The sequence below is a fragment of the Cherax quadricarinatus genome, chromosome 5, assembly GCF_038502225.1.
Source record: "Cherax quadricarinatus isolate ZL_2023a chromosome 5, ASM3850222v1, whole genome shotgun sequence".
NCBI lineage: Eukaryota > Metazoa > Arthropoda > Malacostraca > Decapoda > Parastacidae > Cherax > Cherax quadricarinatus.
Genome location: NC_091296.1, coordinates 64,822,092 through 64,838,146, shown reverse-complemented (window position 1 = coordinate 64,838,146; position 16,055 = coordinate 64,822,092). Strand labels below are relative to the sequence as shown.

Below are 16,055 nucleotides of genomic sequence, written 5' to 3'. Positions count from 1 at the left end.
GGTGATCGAGGCTCGGACCTTGGGTAGCTTTAAAAAGAGATCGGACAAATATATGAATAGGAGGGGCTGGGTTTGATTGGTTTCATTGGGTATGGGAGGATATTCTTGGGAAGCTTTGGGTAGAAATCGTTTTGATAACGACCTGCCTTGTATAGGCCAGTAGGCCCACTGCAATATTCCTCCATTATGTTCTTATGTTCTTCTAGCAAGGAGGAAGCTGGAGGCAGTGGATATGCTGTGTATGAAGGCAATGTGCAGTGTAAATATTGCAGAGAATCAAAAGCTTACAGATTAGGTGGTGCAGGGTTACTAAAAGTATTAATCAGAGGGCCTGAAGAGGGGTTGTTGAGATGGTTCAGACATTTAGAGAGGATGTAACAAAATAGGATGACTTGGAGGGCATATAAATCTAATGGAGGGAAGACTGGGTAGAGGTAGTCCTAGGAAAGGTTGGAAGGACAGGGTAAAGGAGGTTTTGTGTGAAAAGGGTTTAGACATCCAGCAAGCATGTGTTAGATCAGAGTGATTGGAGGCAAGTGGGTTTTTATGAATGTGCTGCTGGAGTGTGAGCAATTATTATTATAATCATAATGAACAACCATGGTGACATCATACCTCCCTATCTAAGGCCTACTTTTACTTGGAAATAATCTCCCTCTCGCCTACATACTCTAACCTGAGCCTCACTATCCTCGTAAAGACTCTACAATGCTTTCAATAACCTACCTCCTATTCCATTCTATGCATAATAACTATTAATGTGTACCTGTGAGAGAGACAGATGGAGATAGACAGCCAAAGTCAATCAGACACCCACACACCCAGCCGGCTTGCCAAACATGTATTACACATTCCAGAATAGTTTCACTTAAGGCATAGATTATAAAACATCCTGGCAGGATGACACTACCAATGTCATCAAAATTGAAAGGATGTTGCACATGGGTTATTATTGAGGTTTTTGATATTTCCTCAACCACTTGTGGCCACATCCATCTCGGAGCCACTAAATTCAGTGTCAACATCACTTTCCTCTTAAAAGGGGAGTGTTAAAATGACATGACATCAGTGAATCCCTGGTGTCTGCCATGCCATTTGCTCTAGCTGACACTCAAATGAACTGGTGCTCCCAGATTTTTTTTAATATTGCGCACACCGAGTGTTAAGACCCATTCTACACTGTACACTGACCAGCCCAATCATGCCAAATTTGGAGGCAGGAAAAATAAAAAGTATCTACGTTTGGAGTGCTAGTGTTAAGAACATAGATCTACGTTTGGACAGTTAAGGGGTTAAAAGTATATTATCAAAGAACCTCCAGAGGGTAAATAGCTACCTGAAGGTTCTCAAACTCTTCCTGCAAGAAATGTTACAAAAGTTCAGTAGAAAAGCAGTGCTGATGAATAAAATTATTAAAACTATAGATATATATATATATATATGTATTATAATTTATTACAAATCAGAAGCATTATTAACACTTTGATACAAACTTACAATACTTCCACTTTCAACAGTGAATAAATGTCAAAATTATTGTATAGGAATTAATGTTTTTTGATGCTGTCTCTTTGGATTACATTTCACTATTCTTTTGGCCACTGCTACATCTTTCCAAACTAAAAAAAAGAAATCAATGTGACGTGGATAAAATTTGCTGATGAAATGAACTATACAAGTTGACCTAATGCTAAATTTAAAAGAAATTACACATTATAAAATTAGTAATGCCCCTGCATGCATCCACTTTTCACTGTATTGTTATTTTGAGTTCTTGGAAATGATTCCAAAATCACAAAAATAATATAAAAAACATAATGCATTCCTCTCACCAGTTAGATATATCAAAGCTATGAAAGTCATATGCAATATTGCATATTGTAATAAATACTGTACAGTACCACTGTGTATGATCAGGCATAAAAACATAATTGAACTTCAAGGATATAAATTTAAAATAACAATTCCGACAATTCCAGCAAAATCAACTGCAAGCAACACAAAATTATTTTTAATATAAATTAGAAACTATATGCAATGTTATTGATCAGTTCTCTTTTGAGAGCACATAATTAAATTCTGTTACAATGATCTTTCATTGTTTAGAACTCAATAGCATATTGCCCAATACTGTACTGTACTTTAAACCCTGGCTTCTGTATCGACCAAGCACCGTTGGTCACATTATCAGGGTGACCAAGCCTCGATTAAAGAATCTCCTTTATCTTCTACTAGCATATTGCTTCACTTTAGTACTGCAAAAATGAATATACAAATATTATAAAAGAAAAGTTATGCCACTGTAATTCATTTTATTTAATTTCCAAGAACTCTCATTGCTTAACACTTGGATATTATAAATAAGGCTAAAATTAATCCCAGATGAATTACAGAAGCATCAATTTTACTGAAGTATTGAGGCAATGTGGAAGTCTATTGAAAACACTGCATTAAATTGCTAGTGCAATTTATAAAGTATAAGACTTATGCAAAAATCACAGTTACAAGAGTTACAATGGCTGAGTCAAAAAATTTGATGTATTCATTAACCTGCACAAAGAATATGTATTTAAATAATAGGAACTTAGTTTGTACATGCATGCCATATATTTGGAATGAATAACAGCTTGAGCTTTAAGCCAATAAAAATGTGTTATTATTTTGTAGCTGCCTACAGTATTTTGGCTACAACTCGTACAAAATTAATTATGCATAAAACTAGTTATGGAATGTATTAGGCATGTTGGCATAAGTACTGGTGCTGTTTTTATTATGCCTAAACAAACAGCTTTTGCTAATTTCACAAAATATGTATCAGAACTACAATAGAAAAAGCTTCTAAACATAAAAAGTATATAGTAAAGAAGCAAAGATCTGTTTTATCCCTTGTCAATCAGGATATAAGGCAAGTGTCTTGAAAGGCAGTATGTAATTATCTTTCACCAACTGGAGGTCAATATAAATGGCTGATTACTATAATGTAAAGAAGTGGTGAGTCAGCAGCCAGCACTTGTCAAATAATGGCTGATGGCCAGCGTATTACTGAATCTTAAAAGAGAATGGTGGTGACTAACACCTCTAGGCTTTACATTCACAGTTTACAAAATCCTACAAATATGAGAAATATTCGTGAGTATCATTTTTAAGATGGTCTAATATTATGGCAGAGGTAAATTTACATAAAGAAATCAAAACATTTCATGAACAAGGCATTGATGACAAAATTTGCTCAAAGGGCAACAGCAGAGAATTTTGTAATTCAACCCCTGAAGCACAACTAAACCAATAAAAGCTATTATAAGGGGCAGTAGCTTATTCTAACGTTCAAAATTTGAGGTGAACACTTGGCACAGCAGGCAGCATCTCAGGTGCCAGCATGCGAATACATTTATCACTCACCTGGGAATGTATGCTAAGCATCACTAATGGCCAACTGACTGTAATAAATGATATAAAAAGCAAGCTAATAGACTTCAAACAAAATACTGTATGTATAAACAATATTTTGGTAAATGTTATAACTCTAAAACAGTAAATTTGCATGTAGACAAAATATACATTATCAAAGTAACTAATTATTACGTACTTTACATAGTTTACTTTCTATACTGGAATGTGGTTTTTCCCTTATAAAATGAACTAATTAATCTTTAAGGTATGATTTATGTGCATCAGAATTTTATTTTTAATAGTCTAACTAAAACAGGGGAATAACCCTTCAAATAAAAAAAAATGTACAAGCATCCCTCGCTTTATATGACAGATGCATTCCTGACCAGTGGTGCATCAAGTGAGCCCAGTATAACATAAAAAAAAAAAAAGGGACTCATTCTGAGACTGCAAATTCAACATTTCTTGACTATTCCTATACAGTGGAACCTCAAATATCGAACTTTCTTCGGTTCAGAAGTCTGTTCGAGTGCCTTTACCGAATGAATTTATTCCCATCAGGAATAATGTAAATTAGATTAGTCCATTTCAGACCCTTAAAAATACACTTATAAAAGCACTTACAAAAATACGCTTACATAATTGGTTGTGTTGGGAGCAGTTCGATTTTTGAGGTTCCACTGTATTTAAATAAAACTAATACAAAAAGAAAAGCTTACCACACATGCTCTAAATGGTCATAAAAAAAATGAACTTGGTTGAAAAATAACTAAAATGAATAAAATCTAAAATTCAATTATAATCTCTATAGAGTACAAAATCAGGAATGAAAATTCCACATTTCTTAGTTTATTTTTATGAGCATACCAGATAGATACACTAAAAAGCCATTTTTTTTTTTAACACTGGCTGCCTCCCACTGAGGCAGGGTGACCCAAAAAAAAGAGAAACACTCACAATTATTCAACATTTTCACCATCATTCACACAATCACTGTCTTTGCAGAGGTACTCAGATATGACAGTTTACCCATATACCCAAAATAAATGAAATTCACCAAAAAACAAGAGAGATGAGAACAAATTTAACCTATAATACAACGATAATGCCTCCACTGCCACCCAACCTGCTTGTCTTTTTTTCTGGACTGAAGTGCACATATGATTAACCTATGAAGATATATTTCCCTCCTATGCCTCCCTCTCCCCCTCTACTCCTAAATTTGTATAGGAGCAACACAACATTATCTGGCCAGGTGTCTTCTTTTTCTAGGGGGAGGGGTGAGAGCTTGGCGCAAGGCACTTCAATCGAATTAACCATAGCACTTCATATAAAATATGGTCACTGGACTGCCTATGCTCATGATGTATAAACATCATGGTTAAGCATCAAGTGGGGTTGGGCTCTGGTGAATGAATAAGAGAATTTACATCTCATGGCTAATTATTGGTAGAAATGGGGTGACTGCATAAAAGGGAATTTGTACAAGTGAAACTACATACAATGAGGGAAACCTGTACTGTACTGTATCCAATAATGAATAACTTAATTTGGAAAATTTCATACCTTTTTATAAAGAAATGCAAAGTCTATTTAACATGAAATACAGTAAAAAAAGGAATGAATTATGAATGGCTAGTAACAATCAAACAATGAGACAATTTTTTTAGTTGCTAGAATAAATGATAAACTCACTGGAAATGGAAATGTATTACTCAAAACTATTAATGACATAAGAAGATTCATGTGATGAGTTAACCTAAAGCAGTTGTCTATAAACTTTAGCAATTAGATTTCAACTCAAAATAATCGAGGGCCACTCTTGTTTACTGTTCCATAATAAAGATGACTTCCTAGGTAGTAGGTTGGTAGACAGCAACCGCCCAGGGAGGTACTACCATCCAGCCAAGTGAGTAAAACGGAAGCCTGTAATTGTTTTACACGATGGTAGGATTGCTGGTGTCTTTTTTTTTTCTGTCTCATACACATGCAAGATTTCAGGTACATCTTGCTACTTCTACTTACACTTAGGTCACACTACACATACATGTACAAGCATATATATACACACCCCTCTGGGTTTTCTTCTACGTATTTTCTTTCTAGTTCTTGTTCATTTCCTCTTACCTCCATGGGGGAAGTGGAACAGAATTCTTCCTCAGTAAGCCATGCATGTTGTAAGAGGTGACTAAAATGCCAGGAGCAAGGGACTAGTAACCCCTTCTTCTGTATATATTACTAAATGTAAAAGGAGATACTTTTGTTTTTCCTTTTGGCTTCCCCCCCCCCTCGGTGGGATACGGCCGGTGTGTTGAAAGAAAGAATAAGATGACTTGGAGGAAATCTGAAACATTTCCTATCCCTGGGTAAGTGATGTCACTTTTCTTGTATAATCTTCATTTCTATTATTATACTTTTACAAAACAAGTGCAAATTTACTAACCAACTTAGTCTCCTAAGTCAACAATCAACTATCATTAAAGTTCACGAGCACGAAATGAAGACAAAGAGCTAAGTTATTTACCAACTTTATTACAGCAGCATTTATTCTTAAGGGTCACTGTACCTTAATTAAAAACAAAGGAAGTGAATTAAAGAATAAATATAGACTTACATACTATATTTTGTATTTCTGTGACTTAGCCTGATTTCTGTATACAGTATTCTGAAAAATGTCCTACTCCAATACTTCTTAATATACCGTAAATATTCAAATATTTAAATATGATCATTTTTGAAGAAATACGAGTGTATAAAAGTTGCACATTGCAATTTCAAGGAACATGATATAATCTTGAGATTAAGTGCAAGACATTAATTAATTCGCAAATTACATTCGTAATGTGTTCCTTGAAAGGTCAAGCCCTTATCTGGTAATACATATTCTACTGGATATCACAATACTCAGTGTGAAACTATAAAACTTTAGTTTTTTACATTACTCATCGGGTTAGTATGCCAACATTGCTAGAAATCACTCGATACAATTTCAGGGATTACTGCCCCCACATCCCAGACCCAGAGAAGGCCTTCCAGTGCCTGCTACACTCAGTCCAATGTTTGCACCACAACCCAGCTGCTGAGGAACTGACTTGAGGAATTTATAACATTCCCTCTTGAAAACAGCAAAGGGGTTTGTTGATACTTTCCCTTAAGAAGGGAGGGGTGTTGAGTTTAGGGCTCCTTACACCTACTGTGTTCTCTCTCATTGTGTCTGTTCTTAATTAGAGGTATTTTGCCAAGTCTCTTACTTTCATAAGGAGTAATTTCACCATTCAGGTTTGGGACCAGACCCTTCAGGATTTTCCAGGTGTAAATTATGATGTATCTTTCTTGCTTATGTTCCAAGAGGAAGAGGACTTCAAATGGTTTCAGTAACTCACATGACTGACTTAAATTTATAAGGGTAGTGAAGGTTCTCCGTACGTTCTCCAGCTCTGCACGCTCTCCTGTTAATATATGCAGCAATATTCAAACCTAAAAAGAACATGTGACTTGAAAAGAATTATCACTGGGTAGGTATCTCTTCTTATTCACGCTATTATTTTCCTTGCAGTTGCTACAGTAACATTGTTGTGATTCTTGACACTGACACTGGCACTCCCAAGTCTCTCATGGTGAACTTGTGCTCTAATGAATGATTCTAGTTTGACTTGTACTCCATTTCAGCCTTTATTTCCTCAATTCTTCCACAGTGAAGCAACTAAAATTAGTCTTCACTGAATACCACACTATCTGTGGCCCACCAAAAGACTTTGTTTATATCTGCTTGAAGGTTCACTATCCTCAATGGATGCCACTCTTCTAAATTCTAGTATCTTCTGCAAAGGATATGGTACTATGAATTGTCCTTGTCTATAAGATGTAAGAATGAGAAACAGAAGAGGGGCAAGTACTGTGCTTTGAGGAACAAAGCTTACTGTAACAGCCTCTGATGTCACTGTTTACTATTACTGTCTGGGCTCAATTTGTTAAGAAATTAATTATCCATTTACCCACTTAATCCAGTTATTTCTTTTGCACTCATTTTGTGTGCTATTACACCATGGTAGCACTTGTTGAAAGATTTTGCAAAATCAGTGTACCCTACATCTGCAATTAGTTCATCTTCCAGTGAATCCAAGAGTTAATGATAAAATTTGTTAGCTTGAACCTATTACAAATTCTCTCCTTCAATATTCATCAAAAAATTATATTTGCTTTCAAGATCATTACTATATCATTTGTACACTTGTTAAACACTTTTTAAATGTGGATGACGTCTTAGTACAGTGGACCCCCGCATAACGATTACCTCCGAATGCGACCAATTATGTAAGTGTATTTATGTAAGTGCGTTTGTACGTGTATGTTTGGGGGTCTGAAATGGACTAATCTACTTCACAATATTCCTTATGGGAAAAAATTCGGTCAGTACTGGCACCTGAACATACTACTGGAATGAAAAAAGTTCGTTAACCGGGGGTCCACTGTACTCAGTGGACCAAATTGTGTATGGCATACTGGTACGTGTAATTTTCATCCTTTCAAATACGCAACCTGCCATCATTTTAGGTCTTGGCTCAACTGTTTGGCTGCTTACTACTTCAAACCTGGGACAAAAATCTAAGACCAGGTGGGTTCATGTATGCATCATGGGCAACACTGTCTCAGTAGAATGTGTAAAAAAATGCAACCAGGATCTGTTATCTCATCACCAGCTTCACTGCCAGAAAGCTGGGTGTGGAACTGGCAGGATTTAACCTAGGATAATGAAAATACTGTAGTTAAACAATGTGCCATGTTTTAAGGAATATCACAACTTGAAGCAATTGTAATATCATAAGATTTTCTTCTACATAGTGTTAGAATACAGACAAAAAAAAATTATTTGAATCAATTTATAGTGAATTTTGTAATTGGGGCTATAACATACTATGCATCTCTACTTGTGTCAAGTAATAAAACACCTTGAAACACAGCCATTATCCTAAGAAAGTAGTATACACAGTGTCAGAGACTGAAAAAAATGAAACAATCCTACCTTGACATAAATAAATTGAAGACCATAAATAATGCTATGTGCATTTACTGTTGCTGATGAGTGATCATTTTTTTTCATCTCCTTCAATACACCATAATATTGCAGGTTTTCCTTTGATTTCAGTTTTCTTTTTGTAGTTATATTTAGAAAAAATAGGCTCTTTCAATCTGTAAGAAAAATAACTTACAAAATTTGGATATCCACAGGGAAATTTTAATTTCATGCCCACCCCCAGTTAAAGGGTATTTTTAAAATAACATGGTTTGACTGGACTTTTGAGAAATAACTAATATTTTTACATGCTTAATTATGAAATATTTAAGAATTTAATTTAAAATAATTATTTCAATCAACTGTCACAAATGATCAATTGATGTACCTTTTATAACAAGTTGCAGTTGATGAAGACACAAAAGCAGCATGCTTTTTCAAATCTAACAAATTATACTTGGTCGCAGTACACTTCATAGGCAGGAAGAACATAGTCAGGTTTTAGGAAAATAGGTAAATTTTAGGAAAGCATTACAGGTGCATACTAGGTAGGTCCTGATTCTTGCCAGCACATTGAGTGGTAATACTGCTGGTGGTAGTAGTAGTCATAACAAGAATAAGCAGCAGCAGCAGCACCATTAGTAGTAGTAGTAGTATTCAATGGTTTACTTGGTTTAATCTTTGTAGTGCCAAAGTTTTGCCAGCTGGAAGCCACCTCAGATCTGTATGATTACATTTGATGTCATGATAAAAGTCGTTTCATAGCATTCTGACACAAACTGATTACAATACCAAAATATTAGATCTTCCCAATAATGTTATACATATACTCCTCCACCTCACAAAAAGATTTACAAAATTGAGACAGATTATAAATAATCAGAACAAGGAAAGACATCAATGCACCTTATTCCCACCAATTTGAAACTGGCCAATATGTCTTTACTCCCTAAGATACGTAAGTTAAATATTCCATTAAATCCATTTTATCTGGTAGGCATTCTTGCTACATATCTAAACTTCTCAGTTCCATCAGCGATTCAATTTTAAACCACTCAGGTGGCAAAAAGAGGTGTATTAACTGGGTCTTTTTTACATTTATATAAAACTTATTGCCTGTGTGTCCTAAATGAAAAGTATAAAAAAAAGTTACATGTAAAATTGCAGTGCCCAACATTCTTCTTTCTAATTTGTAGTACCACAAAAAAAAAAATCACATTGTAATTTTCACCTACATGTGATATAGCCTCCAACATTTTGAGCCAAGCCAGTGACAAACTGGCTGTCATAACCTCATCTAATGTCTGTGACATCACTAGGTGGAAAAACAAAATACAGTGGTACCTTGAGTTACAAAATTAATTCATTCCAGAAGGCTGTTCGAGTGCCGATACTGAACGAATCTGTTCCCATAAGGAATAATGTAAAATAGATTAGTCCATTTCAGACCCCCCAAAAATACACTTACAAAAATACACTTACACAATTGTTTGAGTTAGGAGCTGTTCGAAACTCGAAGTACCGCTGTACATCGAAGCTGGTGTGTATGAAATTTAATGCAGTAAATGTGACAAGATTTATATAGGAGACACCGCCAGAAACTTAAGGTAAACATATCAAAGAGCACACCATAGAAATGCACACAGTCATTTAATGAGATATTCTAATTCAAAACTAAATAAAAAGGGAAGGAACTGCCATGAAACTGTTCTCCTAACATCAAACACAATTGCAGAACCAAGGCAGCTTCCAATTGGCCAAACCTTGAGCAATTTTTCTTTTCTATGAAGCTGGCCATCTCCCACCAGAAGGGGTTACTAGCCCCTTGCTCCCAGCATGTTAATCACCTCTTACAGCATGCATGGCTTACAGAGAAAGAATTCTGTTCCACTTCCCCATTGAGATAAGAGGGAATAAACAAGAACAAGAACTGGTAAGAAAACACAAGAAAACCCAGAGGGGTGTATAAATATACATGCTTGCACAAGCATGTGTAGTGTGACTCAAGTGTAAGTAGAATTAGCAAGACTTGCATGTTTATGAGACAGAGACACCAGTAATCCTACCTTGAGCAATAGAGATATAAAAGCAGATATACCACCTAGAACTACAAACCATCACTACTACAAAGAATATCTATACTTAATATGCCAGCAAAACTCAGAATTTACCTAGCATGGGCTAGGGCTCAGAACTTACCTAGCATGGGCTAGGGCTCAGAACTTACCTAGCATGGGCTAGGGCTCAGAACTTACCTAGCATGGGCTAGGGCTCAGAACTTACCTAGCATGGGCTAGGGCTCAGAACTTACCTAGCATGGGCTAGGGCTCAGAACTTACCTAGCATGGGCTAGGGCTCAGAACTTACCTAGCATGGGCTAGGGCTCAGAACTTACCTAGCATGGGCTAGGGCTCAGAACTTACCTAGCATGGGCTAGGGCTCAGAACTTACCTAGCATGGGCTAGGGCTCAGAACTTACCTAGCATGGGCTAGGGCTCAGAATTTACCTAGCATGGGCTAGGGCTCAAAACTTACCTAGCATGGGCTAGGGCTCAGAACTTACCTAGCATGGGCTAGGGCTCAGAACTTACCTAGCATGGGCTAGGGCTCAGAACTTACCTAGCATGGGCTAGGGCTCAGAACTTACCTAGCATGGGCTAGGGCTCAGAACTTACCTAGCATGGGCTAGGGCTCAGAACTTACCTAGCATGGGCTAGGGCTCAGAACTTACCTAGCATGGGCTAGGGCTCAGAACTTACCTAGCATGGGCTAGGGCTCAGAACTTACCTAGCATGGGCTAGCAGGTCTACTGCAGTTTCTCTATTTTCATATTTTCTTGGGTTAACACCTATGTTCCTCTCTTCTGCCTATCAACTGTGTAGCCACCAGATATGATTTATCAGACTTGGAAAAGCTTGCTGCACAAGCAAAATGTCATCCAACTGTTTCCTTTACAGGAAATCTAAACTAATAATGTACTGTGTACCTGTTTTACATCTTTAGAAAGACTTTACATTTCCAAGCAGCAACCTGAGTGTTTAGCCAGAGCAATCACCTGGATAAATTCGAAAGTATCTCATTGGATATGAAAATCAAGACAATGTTCTAGTTCATCTTGGAACATTATAAAATTATGAGTTCATGATCATCTAGGATAGACTGAAATGTCATTTAAGGTCTCATCTCATAAATTTATGTTAATTCCAGTCACAGCAGTCTAACTTTTATTCTACATGAGGATAAATTATTTGGTAAGCAGTGAAAGCTAAAGAGAATAAAATACATATACACGTACAGTACAGACTTGCAAAAAATAAATTATTTGGTCAAAATCATCTATGAAGTTTGTGACTAATCATCAACACACCTATCTATGATTCGACCCTTTTGGCACTTTAGTTTAATAAATGTCACGTCATGTGATAGGCTTTCCTGACTAGTTTCGTATTTGAAGTTTGCACTCTGAATCCATTTTATTATATACAGAACCAGTATTCATAACCCACAAAAGACTTGGAGAGGCAGAATGTGACTTTCCTATTCTCTGTCATCTAACACCAAACAAGAGCAATTTGTTATATACTGATAAAACATTTTTCTGCAACCCAAACAGTATCTTGCCACAACAATTTTTTTTTTTTACAGAATAAACTATATCCTTTAAGTCAACTACCAATCTGGTTGGAAGGGGGGGCTAGGGGACTGTCTTGAAGTTGTGATATTATTTTCATCATCATTATTATTATTTATATATGGGGAGCTTTGAGGAGGCTGAGATTATGGGGGGCTTCAGCCCCCATGCTGTTGCCACTCTCAAGTACTGCTTTAAGAAAACTATACAAGATACAGAGTAAAGACATTTTACACCACAACTTTTTAAGTAAAATCATATTATACATATACCTATGGTATTGGTACTCAGCCACTGACATGATTAAGAATTCTGAAGATGTATGAAGATGGACTGAAACACAATAAGGTTATAAATACTGGACTTATAAATTGTACTAATAATGGAAAATTAAGATACTGAATATAAAATTAATAAAGAAAGCTAACTTTTCCAATACTGATAGAAATTTTGAAATAACAGAGCTTTAGCATTATACCAGCAATACATTTAATAAATAACTCAAGAAATATTTTGCAGGAAAGGCTGTTCAATCTTAATTTTAAGGCCATACAGTTGTGACATAGCTTGGATTAAATATCCAATACTTTGCAACCTTAGATTAAAGAAATTTTGATATTTATATCTAATGTATGCTTTGGGTCACCCTGCTTTGGCCGGGTGACCCAAAGAAGTCTTAAGAAATATACTGTATGTGGTATGGCCCTTCTACTGATAACTATATGAGAAGAGTAAATTTCTAGAGGGCCTATGTAACTTAAAGCTTTTGAAAAACTCTGAAGTTAATAAATAATCAAATAATTTTTTGTAACACCATTTTTTTAAATCTAGTTGTGTGAAATTGACAACTAATTGCAAATTTCCAAATAATACTGTATGTAGTACTACAGTATAAGAAGATAAATATTGTACTGTGATGACTATAAATTTCTTCATCCAGAGGAAAAAATTTGTTGCATGCAATTTCCATCGAAAAACATTGAACAAAATTAGTTTAAAAAAAAAAAAAAAAATATTAATAACAAACATTAATAACCCCTTTTTGTTAGTGACTGTTAGTATTTTTAAATTCTTCTTAATAGCTGTGATTATAGAAATTAAGAATGTATTGCAACATACCTGAGGTCACACTAAATTAACACACCAGTACTTAAACAATTAAAATACTGCTTGTAGTGGTAAAATTTGCTTTCAGACTTAAAGGGTAATTTCTACTGGCAATCTATGACCCATTCAGAAATGAATATCACGGATACATTAGTGCAAAATTTAACACAATAACAAAGGAAATCAGAAACTTCACATAGGTGAAATCGAGCATACAAAAATAGTAGTTGCTTATACTTCCTGAATAAAGTCTGTCGATAGCTGAATGTTTATTTCATATCCTGCAAAAAGAAATTTATATAATATACAACATTACATAAATAATATGGCTGATACAGTTTCCTAGTTCTATCCACTCTTTTGTAATCTCAAAGACATGACACATTTTATACAAACATTCCATATTGTACATTATATACCACACAAAATACTAGTGTTTCAAGTCTGAAGCAGATTAAAGTGCCATTCTGTCCCAACCTCTGATATCTCTCGATCTTCCCTTCATGAGGGTGTTGGACGGTTGTTGTTCCTCACAAATGCAGAAAGGAGTACCAAAAGAGCAGTCATACAGCATACAACCATTATCTATACCCTTGTGGCTGGTTGCATTGCTTTAATTATAGAGTTAATTTGAGAGCAGTGAAATCACTGGTAAATACTGTGATTATTACAAATCATAGGTGCAATTATAAGGAAAAATAAGAATGCAACAAAATAAGAGATCAATACATAACTAATTTGACTAACTTTGGTTTTCAACTATTCAAGGTGAAAATGACCAAAGATTGACAAATCAACCGTAATAACATCTCTATAATTATGAGAATAAGGTATAAAATAGCATCTGCAATTGCAATTTGTGAGGAATATCTGCATGTTTCTCTAACATGGTAATGACATCATATGAGCTTGGTTAAAAATGACCTGGACATAAAGTTTAGCTGCTTCATAACCTATAAGTTGATAGCTTTGATTTGACTGATTGCTTGTGAGAGTATACTGAGTGTAGTTCTAGCAGAGGTTAGTTGATAGGCAGCATAGCGTTCCACACTCCCTTGCATTTCTGTCACACGTTGTCGCTGAAAGTGTTTGATCTGAAAAATTTACGGTACAAATTACAATAAGATTTTGCAATTAAACTGTATTATTAAAAAATATTCAAAATATTGTTTATTACAATATCTTCATCACCTTCCCAAGTACCATAGTATTATATAATTGTACAACTTTTTCTCAGATAATGCAGTACCTCAACCACCAGCACTACTTGCTTTGTACTAGTCTCTAATCTATCCTTACCTCACATATGGTATCTGTACTTGAAAATCTAAACAATTACTCAATATTGCCAGACAACATACTCCTTCACTTTTCAAAAATTTAAACTTACTCAATACACATAATATTCACTCATACTACTGTGCATACTATTTATATAGGACAATCAATTCAAATATAAATCTGCTCTGAAATTCTTCTTTAATAGCCACAAGAGAACTCATAGGTGTAACACATGACAAAAATCTCTGATATTCACTGTGTCCCACTCAACCTGTATAAAAACTCAATGCACATAAAAGGTCCTAAAATTTGGAACTATGACTGAAGATTCTAAAGGTTTCCTATCTGCCAACCTCTTCAAATCTACTGTTAAAAAGCACCTGCTTACTTTAATGTAATCTTGACAACAATACGTATACCCTGAAACCTGCTGTTTACATCCAATTCTGTCCCTATTCTTCTTTTCCCAGCTTTCCTTTCAACTCCCATACATTATTAGATGCATATACTATCTCATCATATTTTGTATGTAATTCAAGTAACTAGTACCACTCTGTTAAACCTAATAATTTTACCATACCTTCTTGTGATTTTTATTATGAATTGAGTAAATTTTAAGTACAGTGCTCCTTTGAGTTATGATATTTTAATTAATCCAGAAGACATATCATACCTTCAAACTATCTCAAGTCAAACTCCAAAGTACAGGGTTTTATGATAATTCATTCCAAAACCACAAAAGTACATCTTTTACTGTATCTTGGACATGCTTGCTCACAGATATAACTTAAAGGCACTTATCTCCCTTCATCGGCTTCTCTCTTATCCACATTAACAAAAGTCTTTCCAACTAAGCACAATGATTGATTGTTCTCCCATTGCAAGACCCCGAGGGTAAATTCTTAAGTCTACACCTTAACTGCAACTTGAAATTTAATACACATATCCAACACAGCCAAGGTCTCCACAACAGTAGACATCCTCTTCAAGATACATTACTGTGTACCTCAAACAATACTTCTGTACTTACATTGTACCACTTTCTAATCTACTTTTACCTCACCTATGGTATTTGTGCTAAGGATTTACATCTAATACACCAAATCACCTACAACTATTAATAACCCAACAAAAACCTGCTGTGCAGACTGTCACCCACAAATTGGAAATGTCTCACTTACTTCCTGTCGAGCAGCATCGCTACACTCCTCAAAAGCAGCTTCTGCCTCCTTCTTTGCCTTTTCAGCCTGCAATGCCAAAAAAAAAAAAAAAAATTAACATACTGCATGAAACAAAGGTGGTAGGACTTTTGGCTATGGATTTCATTCTGAGACATGATCATGATAGCACACATTCCATGTGTTCTAAAGAAAGAGTAAACTATAAGAGCAAATATATGATAATCGGTTTCATATTATAGTTCTGAAGACACACAACTACACAAACAAACCGACACAGAGATAACAAACCTTTATATGAGTTCTTGCTAATTGATCAATTTTACCTATTCGGCATGACATACACATCTTAATATTCAGTAAGCTTTACGGAAAAAGGGGTTACTTTCCCGTTGCTCCAGGCATTTTAGTCGATTTTTACAACACACATGGCTTACATGAAGAGGACAGAAAT

The 16,055-nt window shown here is 35.3% G+C and overlaps 1 long non-coding RNA gene across 4 annotated transcripts; it reads right to left on the bottom strand.

The window, feature by feature from the left end:
- Positions 1–1,427: 1,427 nt before the first annotated feature.
- Positions 1,428–15,676, bottom strand: LOC138855221 (uncharacterized). 4 transcript variants are annotated; one of them, XR_011394418.1, is made up of 3 exons: positions 15,605–15,676; positions 8,414–14,236; positions 1,428–8,133 (listed from the first exon to the last, which is right to left on the bottom strand). It is a non-coding gene; the product is annotated as an uncharacterized lncRNA (long non-coding RNA). The 4 variants fall into 4 exon arrangements; XR_011394417.1 differs by having other exon boundaries at positions 1,428–8,580; positions 8,793–14,236; XR_011394419.1 differs by having other exon boundaries at positions 1,428–9,126; positions 14,096–14,236.
- Positions 15,677–16,055: the final 379 nt, after the last annotated feature.